Genomic DNA, 11,730 nt, shown 5'->3' on the forward strand with positions numbered 1-11,730 from the left:
ACAGATACAAAATACAAATATTTATGGGGCAAAACATTTACAATACGAGTAATTAGCAATGGCACAACATGTTATAAGAATCATCAATTATTCATAAATTTAAACAATGTTCTAGTATAGAATATGAGGCTATACATAATTATGAAGATTTAAAATAATGAAGTTGCATGTTTGACAATACAGGTACGTGTGTTTGTGGGACGTACTACCGTATGTTTAAATGTAATAAAAAAAAGTACTAACTTTTTTTAAATAGCGTTTTTGATTGGCTGATAAATGGACACATGACTGGCATGCACTTATCGGGTTTAGGTGTACGTTATAATGAAAGACGTAGAATAGTAGATCTGAGAGATGTGAATTGAAATTTATCGAATAATAACGGCAGTTACTTTTAAAATTATTACTGCATATTCCAGCATTCTCGTGCCCGAAGCAAGTCAACGTAACATTTTTCTGCCTTCGTTATAAATTTCACAATCATGTTACACTGGGAAGAAGATCCCTTATAGCCATTCTCTATATCAAACGCAGGTAAGTTTTTTTTTGGTTTTTTTTTTTCAATTTCCGGTATTTCATTCAAGCAATTTTACAAATAAATCTGATTATTACAAACATGCAAATCTCTCAAAAAAGATTACTTTCGATTTTGAAGGAAAAGAAGCCTATTTCACAAAGCGAGCGCTCGCAAACATTATTGGAGGTATAAGGAATCTCGGCGAGCGCTCGCTCTGTTGAACAGGCATTAGGTAATCATATATACAGTGTGTTGCTAAACCGCTGATATAAGATAAAAACAGTATGGATCGGACAAACATGTTTTTAATAGGAATTAAGCCAAGGCCACATATCTGCGATATTTTAAAATGTGTAAATTGTGTATGTAGATTTGTGTAGATTATGTCACGCTTATCTGCATGAGCATGTTTGCATAGTAAAGTGCGATTTACATTACATTAAAACATTGCTGTGACGTCAAGCCTTTGTTCTTGCAGTCTAAAAATTTACCTGTAGCCGTCCGATAATAATAATTACCAGTCCGAACATATATTATCGGACGGCAATGATAACAAAATTGGACGGTATTTAAAAAGCAAAAAGAAGAGTGAAATTAAGATTAAATATGTCCAGAAACCCCAATAAAAATGTTAGGGAAAAAATTCAGGGAAACCAAACGCAAAAAGGAAATTAAGTTGATCACACTACAAAAAAGCAAATCCATGAAAAGAAATCCGAGTTTAAACCTTCCACAACATTAATACTTTCCACTCTTTAAAAGAGTTTTTGATTCAACACTTTGAATAAGCGAATTTAAATCCATTTCTGAAAAAAAATATTCTGCAATCTCCTTTTATATTTGTTCCCCGATGGCCACACTTTCAAAACCTGAGAATTTCCATTATCTAAGCTAAAATATCAGCTAGGGTAAAAATCCGCATTTTACTTTCCATGGTGATGGTTAAAATATCACCCAAAATTATGTCAGTATCAATGTCAATTTATGCACATCATAAATAAAAATGTTCCCCCCAAAAATCTTTCACCACCGGACCCTGTCGTTTCGACTGCCACTGAATGAATGAAATTAATGAAACAAGAGTTCACTCACTTGTTTTCCGTCTCATTTCCTTTATCTACTTATGAGACGGGTAGAAAACAATGGATGCCTAAACTCCCATTGTGTTATTATCGGACTCCTCCAGGTAACTTTTGGACATTTAAATGGCAATGTTTTAAGTAAGATATATGCCTCATACTATTCTATATGTAAAATTATCAGACAGTATTCGGCCCTAACGGGCCTCAAACAGTCTGATAATTTTACATATAGAACAGTATTCGGCATATATCCATTACATAAAGCTATAGGTGTCACAGCCTAATCTAGGTATTGAATTTGTAGTAGTAGAAATAACACACAAACACGGCTGCTGGATTCAATACTCTTTTATATAATATTTTACGTAAACAGAAAAAGGGTGACCTGCAATATACTACAACATGTATTTAATATTCCTCACCTCACACACACTTTTACGCGGATAAGTTAAACTTATGAATTTAGATAATTTAGAAATACACTTAAGTTAAATAAAATCATCAAATAGATGCTGGATAATAATTGAATACTAAGAAATAATTTAACAATTGTTTCTTACCTTAATCCTTGACTCAGTTTTGTCACAATATCGTGTATACCGGCCCTAAGATAAGTTGTGTTGGGGAGAGAGAACGTCTTCTCTCCCCAAAGTCTAATGTTGGAGTGCTCGAAAAGTTAGTATTGGTGCGGATGCGCAGGGGACATAGAAAAACCTGTTTAACCGCTCACGCACTCTGATACTCTCACTGACAACTCACCCGTATTTATAAATGAATGAATGAATGAACAAGGCATTGAACAGGTCCTGTTATAGTAACTAGTGAATTCTGTAACTAAGTTCATTCAACATGTATAAGTTATATAACAAGCTAATTCAGAGAATTCGTGTCCCCCGCTTAGGGAAAAAGTCGGATCCCCATAACTGAATTTGTAGAATTATTAAATGTATACATGTATACTGAAGCAAATAAAATACATGTATGCCAATATGCGTATAAAGATTTGATTGCTTATCCTTTATTATGTGTATAGAAGATTCTTTATATATGGAATATTTATCACACTCTAATGATGATTTTATAACCTCATAAATTCTTCTTTACACATGCTGAATACTATCATTAAAAAAAAGTTAAAAAAAAAAAAAAATGATAGCTCGTCCGAGAATCGATCCCGGGACCTCTCCCATGTGAAGCGGGAGACATACCACTAGACCACGGAATCGCTTTAACTGAAGTGAAGTATATGCAGAAGTGAAGTCACATATACATGTATATATTCATGTTCGGTATTGTCAAAACTTTACACAATCCATGGTGTTTGATTTATTTAGCCGTTATTAAACAGTTCTAATAGATATAATAAGAACATAAAGTCCACCGAGAACCTGTTTTATACGCAATAACTCTCCGCATGCCCCTGTGCTAAAAATAGCGACATGCAATACTATAAATACTAATAAAACAAACGGGGCGGGGCATTTTGAGAGGGGTGAGAGAGGTCCTAGGGAGTTTTGGTATAAATTACATTGCATAAGCTCAAAATCTTCTTGAAATATCGCCCGGAAATGATAGTGTTACACACAGACAGAATGTATAAATTTACGACCTTGAATTTTGACCTTTTGACCTCAACATCAATAGGGGTCTTCCTTAGGCCACAGGGAGTTGTTATGTAAAATGTCATTGCAATAGCTCAAATGGTTCTAGAGATATCGTGTGGAAACGAAAGTGTTATAACAGACAGAATTTGCTTATTTATGACCTTGACCTTTGACCTTTTGACCTCAAAATCAATAGGGGTCTTCCTTAGGCCACAGGGAATTGCTATGCTAAATTTCATTGCAAAAGCTCAAAGGGTCTCGAGATATCGTGTGGAAAAGAAAGCGTTACAGACAGACAGAAAGACGGACGGACGGACGGACAAACCCAAATTAATATTCCCCACTTTTCAAGCGGGGGACAATAATATTCTTATCTGTTTTCAAACAAAAAAAGGTCTGCTGGGAGCCATTTGAGTTAAGAAGGGGAGCAGGTTGACGCACCTTTTCCTTATGTTTCCTTGGTAATATGAACTACATTTTATCGATAATGTAATCTTTAAATGGAAAAGGTGGGGAGAATGGGTGGGTGGTTTCCACGCACCTAGATGTAATGCCTCTGTTTCAGTATTTTAAGCTCACCTGAGCCGAAGGCTCAAGTGAGCTTTTCTGATTAAAATCTGTCTGTTGTCTATCGTTGTTGTCGTTGTAAACTTTTCACATTTTCATCTTATTCTCAAGAACCACTGGGCCAATTTAAACCAAACTTGCTACAAAGTATTCTTGGATAAAGGGGATTCAAATTTTCAAGAACCACTGGGCCAGGAAAGATGAAACTCATGTGGAATCATTCTCAGGTAGTGTAAATTCAAGTTTGCTCAAATCATGACCCCCAGGGGTAGGGTGAGGCCAAAATGGCTGATCAAAGTTTTACAAAGGATTATATACGAAAAATCTTTCAAAGATCTTCTTCTCAAGAACCACTGAGCCAGGAAAGATGAAACTCAGCTAGAATCATCTTCAGGTAGTGTAGATTCAAATTTGTTCAAATCAGGATCCCGGGGGTAGGGTTGGGCCAAAATTATCTATCAAAGTTTTACATAGGAGTATAAAGGAAAAAAACTTTAAAAATCTTCTTATCAAGAACACTGGGCCAGGAAAGATGAAACTCAAGTGGAATCATCCTCAGGTAGTGTAGATTCAAGTTTGTTCAAATCATGACTCCCAGGGGCTAGGGTGGGGCCAAAATGGCTGACCGAAGTTTTGTATAGGAATACATATATAGGGAATTTTTTTTTTTAATCTTCTTCTCAAGACCCACTGGGCCAGAAAAGCTGAAACGCAGCTAGAATCATCCTCAGGTAGCGTAGATTCAAGTTAGTTCAAATCATGACCCTTGGCGACAGGGTGGGGCCAATCAAAGTTTTACATAAGAAAATATAGAGGAAAAACCTTTAAAAATCTTCTTCTCAAGAACCATTGAGACAGGTAAGATGAAACTCATGTGAAATTATCCTCAAGTAGGGTAGATTAAACTTTGTCCAAATCATGACCCCGGGGGTAGGGTGGGGCCAAAATGACCGACCAAAGTTTTACATAGAAATATATAGGGAAAACTTTAAATATGTTCTTTTCAAGTACTTCAAAGCCATGATTAGTAATATTTATATGGAATAATCCTCAGGTAATTTCTATTCTAGTTCGTTCAAATCATGATACCCTGGGGGGTTACCATTCACGCGCCCCCCCCCCCCCAACCTCAGTAAATTTTAGTCCTGATCTGATATGTGCTTTTTCCTAGCCGATGTGCTCAGGTGAGTGCTGTGGCCCCTGGGCCTCTTGTCTTTCCTTTCGTTCAGTTCTGTTCCGTTATGTGCAGAACTATTAATTGGCAATTAGAAAATATTTTGTTTCTGTTTTGTACTGATAATTCCAATTAAAATTTTAGGAATATAAATCTACTCCTGTGCATTTCAAATTTCAGTTTAGGTTATATGTTTATATTTAGCCTCGTCTTTCATGATTTTAGAATGCAAAGAGTGTTTGGCTTTATATAGTAAGTTGTGCAAGACTGTTTGTCGAAGTTTTCCATTTTACAATATATGTAGTAACAAAACATCTCTTCTTATTATTTTAGCAGTTAGCAGTCGTGATAGAAACAAAATCATTATGGAGACTGAGGAGGAGGAGGAATCGACCTCCACGTGTGCCCAGGTAGCCACCAATCCAGGTATTACATTTATATTAAGTGCTGAATGGCTGTGTCTGCAGACTTTATGAATATATTTAGAGAGTATTATCAAGTTTTAGTTTGTAATAACACAGTGTGTACTAATTTATGACCTCGTCCTGTCCTTGAAGATTTATTCCTCTTTGTTTTAAATACACTTGTAAATAAAAATCAAATAAAGTTTATTAAAAAATATTTTTGGGAAAAAATTAGTTTTTTTTATGAATAAATACACCTTTCCATGATAACTTTGACGTTCTAAGTACCGGGGCTATTTGATTTTTTTAAATCTGTGTGCTTACCCGAATAGGTTTCAATACAATTGATTATGGATAAGGCCATTCGGTTCACCATAATACCATCGAGCATCGACTAAATGATCAATGGCGTTATAATGCGATGACGGTGGTGCGATAGTGAACTTCGCTTCATCGTCATCATCCCATCGCGCCATCGTCATTGCATCATCATGTTATCGCTATCTTGCCACGCACAATCGCTTCAACGTGCCATCGCATCATCGTTATCACATTGTCGTGCCATCGCCTCATCGTCCTCGCGTTATTGCATCATCTCTTTATCGTCATCGCATTATCACACTTTTGTATGGAATCCGGATAGGGCCACGCAGTTCACTATCGCATCATCGTACCATCGAGATTTGAGTCGATGATGCGATGACGCGATAATGCGATGACAATGAAGCGATGGTGCGATAACGATGAAGCGATGGCGCGATAGCGCGATGACGATGATGCGATGGCGCGATAGTAGCGCGACGACGATGATGCGATGGTACGATGGAGCGATAATGCGATGGCACGATAGCGATGATGCGTTGGTGCGATTGCGATGGCGCGACAGTGATGATGCGGTGCTATATCGTGCCATCGTTACTGCTTTATCGCGCTATCGACATCGTGTCATCGCACCATCGCTCTATCGACTATATAGATAGGATGGCATTTTCAGCAGGTAGTTAATTCGAGCAAAGATTTGATTGCCCAGTGACAATTTACTGACTTTGATTTTGTATTTGATGATTCTATTTTAAATAACAAACACGAAGTACCAAGAGGAGAGAGGGAGGAAGACTTTTGTTTTGTATTTGCTTTAAATTTAAATCGCTTTCTCAGAAAGTACAATAGCGATGGGTTTAATTTCACCAGGGACCTATATATTAGTATATACATGTTGGTCCCTGATTTCACGATGCAAGAAATTAATTTACATTTCGTATATGCATTTACTTGTTTTAATAGTTAATGATAGCATTCACGATGGGTTTAATTTTGCGGAAAAAATGAATCGCGAACATAGTGAAAGTAAAACCATCGTAATTATTTCCCACGTAATTATTTCCCAATCTACAGTATTAATCCCCCCCCCCTCCTCGTTTAGAAACAAAATCTAGATCACGCGGATTTCGATTTCTTTTACATCATTCACAACATGAGTGTATTGTTAACTTTATCTTGATTATCAAACTATATTTTAACAATCTTCTAACTTGTTATATGTCTGGCAATAAAGACATGGTTAATTTTTATGCCAAGTGAAGTTAATTCACCCAGTAAAATCTATTTCCGATATGTATTCTGTTCATACTTTCACAACCTGACGCCATTTCTCTTCTCAATGGCGCATGCGCAAAAGAGTCGATAGCGCGATAGTGCGACAAAGCGATGACGATAGTGCGATAGAGCACTGATGATGACACGATAGAGCATCGCTTCATCGTTATCGCGTTATCATCGCTATCGCAGCATCGCTATCGTGCCATCGCGTCATCACTTTATCGCTCCATCGCACCATCGCTTCATCGTCATCGAAGTATCGCGCCATCGCGTCATCGTCATCGCACCATCGCTTCATCGTTATCGCTTCATCGCTCCATCGTCATCGCATTATCGCATCATCGCACCATCGACTCAAACCTCGATGGTGCGATGATGCGATAGTGAACTGCGTGGCCCTATCCGGATTCCATACTTTTGACTTAAACCTCGGTAGTGCGCTAATGAACTACGTAGCCCTATCCAGAATCCATACTGATCCATTACTTTCACATTGCCCATGATTAAATTCTTGTTTGTTCCTTATACTCGTTTACAATAATGATGGAAATTACATTCCCTGGCACATTAACTAGTATGTTTTTCTCAATTTTTTTTGAAAATTCTTCTTCATGGTTAATATCTTTTCACCCAGTTTGGTCACACGTTTAAAAGTGTTTTTACCGAATAAGTGGAATTGTTAGCGATCACAGATAGCAAACCTTCCTTAAAAATCAACATTTAATTTTAGCGAGAAATAATTTAAGCGATTGAAGAGTGCATAGAAAGCTAACGATAAACCCTTATATTGAATAAATTGGTAGCTATATTTCTAGCGATCTCAACACGCTCAAAATGCCTCAAATGCCTCTGTTTCAGACATTTTTTCTATGTGTTTCAGTTCTGTTCCACGTATACGCAACATCCGATATGTACATGTATGTTCCCAATATTTTCAGTTGAAATTATCAGAACAAAACAAAACCAAATACTTTCTAATTGCCAATTAATAGTTTAGCACATACATGTACCGTATATACTCCCCTATAAGTCGGTCCGCCTATAAGTCGGTTGTATTTTTTGACTTTATTTTGGTTGGATTTGCTATTGACACGCTTATAAGTCGGTACAATTTTTTGCCAAAATCTGGTGACAATTTCAAGTTAATCCATTGATTTTTAACCTGGTTTCAATAAATATTTTTCAAAATGACACTAATATTTAATCTAAAATTATTAAACAAAAAAGCAATGCTCACTTAAACATTTAAAATACAAATAAAATTATTAAAATTGTCAATACTTGTACTTTATATATACTAAGAATACATAAATTATCTTATATATCCTGGCCAGACATTTTCTTGGATAATCGTCGAAAATGCAAATAAGATACTACCTTTTAGCCGCTAGAAAAGTGAAAATCTCTTTATGACTCGCCTTTAAGTCGGACATAGAGTTAAGGACCGATCTTTAACTCCCAAAATACCGACTTATAGGCGAGTACATACAGTACATATCGGATGTACATTTACCTACCGTAAATCTGGAAAATGTTGCTGTAGATAAATTTTTAGCAAAGAACTTTATGCGGTAATAACCAATATTTGCCCCCCAAATCAAACGTTGATGGAAATATATTTAATTAAGTTCTTAAACAGGGGAGTATGTGCTGACTTCAAAGCACTGAATATTTTCATAAGTTATGACGTCATATGTACGTAATGACGTCACAAACATGACGTAAATTTCAGTTTTTTATGAATTCTACAAAAAAATGTACATATTTCGTCGATATTTTGAGTAAAAGTCACCGAGCGCATGTGTGTTCAGGATCAATATTTTGATATAAAGTGTAGAATGATAATATCAATGAAATATGTAAATATTGTTCCTGAACACACATGCGCTCTATAAATTTTAAAGCTAAAATTGTTGAAATTTTGTCCATTTTGTCCTCGTTCTAAAAAAGGATATAAAATCGGACTAGTTTGTGACGTCATAAAAACAAAAATAGTGAATAAAATGCTTTGAAACTATAATATGTTCTGTTAATTTGTATTTCTCATACAATTTATTGAATTCAGCACATTTCATGAAGTTTTCAAAATGTGACTTTTGTGGGGGCAAGTATATGCAATATACCGCATATAGTTCTTTGCGAGTGCATTGCATTTGCAAAAATATTTTTCTTAAAAATAAATCACCAATAAGAAAATGTAAACAAAGCAGTGGTCATTCGCAAAATTTTGAAACGTAAAAATCAATCAACAGCATTTTGACCCGAATTCGCAAAATAAAATCGACGTAAAAATTTCCAGATTTATGTAAATCTACACACATGCATTTCAAAATTTCAGTTTGGGTTATTAATTTTGTTTAGATTTAAGCATTTTAAAATGCAAAGAGTGTTTGGCTTTACTTCTTTTTGTATAGTGAGTTATGCTAGACAGTTTGTCGAATTTTTTAATTTTATATAGTAATAACACATCTCTTCTTATTATTTTAGCAGTTAGCAGTCGTGATAGAAACAAAATCATTATGGAGACTGAGGAGGAGGAGGAATCGACATCCACGTGTGCCCAGGTAGCCACCAATCCAGGTATTACATTTATATTAAGTGCTGAACACGATTCGTAAAAGTATTGTGTCCGCCATTTTAGTTCCAGAGTCTTGCTACCCTGCAGACCCCTATAAATAGGGCAGGAATTAGAGACTGTTCAGTTTAATCAGTCGACAACGGTGTAGACGGACGTATGCTATACAGGACTTAGTAGCGAAAATAAAAACGTAATACTTCGTCTAATGCAGGAAAGCAAGATACCAAATTTTACAATTATAGTTGTATAAGTCTGTGCAATATACAAACAACATAGATAAACGTAACTGCAATAAAATATAAACAAAGGTAATGCAAGATAAACAGCACGAACACGGGTCGTCATTCCACGCCGATGCCTGTGACAAAAAAGCAGTCAGGTGTAACGAATGCGACGAGTATACCCTAGTAGAGATTGTTCTATCTGACGCATCCGTATCCGTATACGTATCCGTATCCGTATCTAGGTATGAGAGGCATCTCGATCCCGATGCTTAAACCATCGAGTTACATTTCCATCGTTTCATGTTTGGTTTTTAACCTCATTCACTAAGAAATGATGTGTAGTGTGATATTTTTAATAAAAGCATATTAGTTGCTGTACACGCCTTATGCATCCTGTTCAAGGGGGGGGGGGGGGGGTAAAAGTTTCAAAATAAAATTCGAAAAACAAATTTGTATGTTTTTTTTTAATTTAAATGAGTAAAAAATATTTCGAAAATATTTCTAGATTCACCTCTCTCTCTCTCGCTCGCTCTCTCTCTCTCGCTCTCTCTCTCTTTATATTACGGTATTTATTGTTCATTCTCGAATTAACATTTACAAGAACACGACATATCTCCAATAATATATAATTGTATATACAGTTAAACCTCTTAAACTCAAACTTGTAAATTGTAAATAAATGTAGTTGTACATTAACTGGGAAAGATTTAACCATACATTGTAGGGCAAAACAAATGTGTATGGGTGATTCACTGAATATGTCCATCCTCTTTGCCTTTTTTATCATCTTCTATGCCTTTCATTATCAGGTATTTGATGGTCATAGTTCCCCCAAAAATTTGGATAGCTGGTAATTCTGGGGCGGTTTGAATACACTCCCTAAATTGTAGGTCGATAGCCGTATCATGAGCGGCGGAAACAAATAGAAAGTGGTGGCGCTAATTGAAAAGGGGGGGGGGGAGCTAAACCAACAAAAAAAGGTAAACCCCAATTTTAAATGCCTATATTATGTCTATCTTTGCAAAAAAAAAAGTGGAAGGGAGGATTAAGCCTCCCCCCCCCCCGGTTCCAACGCCTATGCGTATATATGGTTTCAAGGAGCTTGAGAATTGAACATGATCGAGTTTATAGTGAACAAAGCAAGCTCTGAAAAACTTTGATATTTTATCATTGTAATTTTTCTTAAATGTGTGATTTTTTGTCTTGGCTACATTATGGCTACATTAAAGCAGTTCCTTCTCATCAGTTCTATAATTTGTGTACACTGACCTCGATTCCGGCCAAATTATATATATATATATATATATATATATATATATATATATATATATATATATATATATATATATATATATATATATATATATATATATATATATATATAATATATATATATAAAAGAAAGTAGGATAAAAAAGAAAAGAAAATTAGCACGATGGACGAGTAAGTTTAGCAAAATCAGATGTATTATTTTGAAAAATTTGAGCCATAATTATTATTTCATTCTTAGCATAAAAAGAGAGTTGAATACCGTATTATGAAATAGTTTTTATATCAAACCACAATTGATGTTAATGAATGAAAGTTAAAAGATGTTTAACTTACTTTTTTGTTTGTCAAGGTTTTTCAGGGCTGATTTTTTTCTCTTTCAAATAGCCCCCTACCTACTTTTAATTTGCTTCTGACGCCAATATGAGGGTAGGGGAAAAGGAGAGAGTAACATGGGCTCTTCAAAGCATATACTCAATACTTATAACGGTCCTGAAGCTAATTATGAAATCAGTTTGAACAGTCTCTTTAAAAACGGCTACAGCGTTTTATCGATTGCGTTGATGATTTTAATGATGACAACGAATTTTGTATGTGTGTGTGAGAGAGAGGGTGTGTGTGAGGGTGTGTGTGTGTGTGTGTGTGTGTGTGGAGGGGGGGGGGGGTAATTGGTAAGCCGTTACATGGCATATGAATAATACAGACAAAATCT

General features: G+C 35.6%; 1 long non-coding RNA gene across 1 annotated transcript; it reads left to right on the forward strand.

Moving 5' to 3' along the window:
• Positions 1-366: 366 nt before the first annotated feature.
• LOC134231509 (uncharacterized) lies at positions 367-9,509 on the forward strand. The gene is made up of 3 exons (XR_009984563.1): positions 367-534; positions 5,278-5,370; positions 9,435-9,509. It is a non-coding gene; the product is annotated as an uncharacterized LOC134231509 (long non-coding RNA).
• The last annotated feature ends 2,221 nt before the right edge of the window (positions 9,510-11,730 follow it).

This window comes from Saccostrea cucullata, unplaced genomic scaffold (assembly GCF_032062105.1).
Source record: "Saccostrea cucullata isolate Sc308-1 unplaced genomic scaffold, CSIRO_AGI_Scuc_v1 ctg4547, whole genome shotgun sequence".
NCBI lineage: Eukaryota > Metazoa > Mollusca > Bivalvia > Ostreida > Ostreidae > Saccostrea > Saccostrea cuccullata.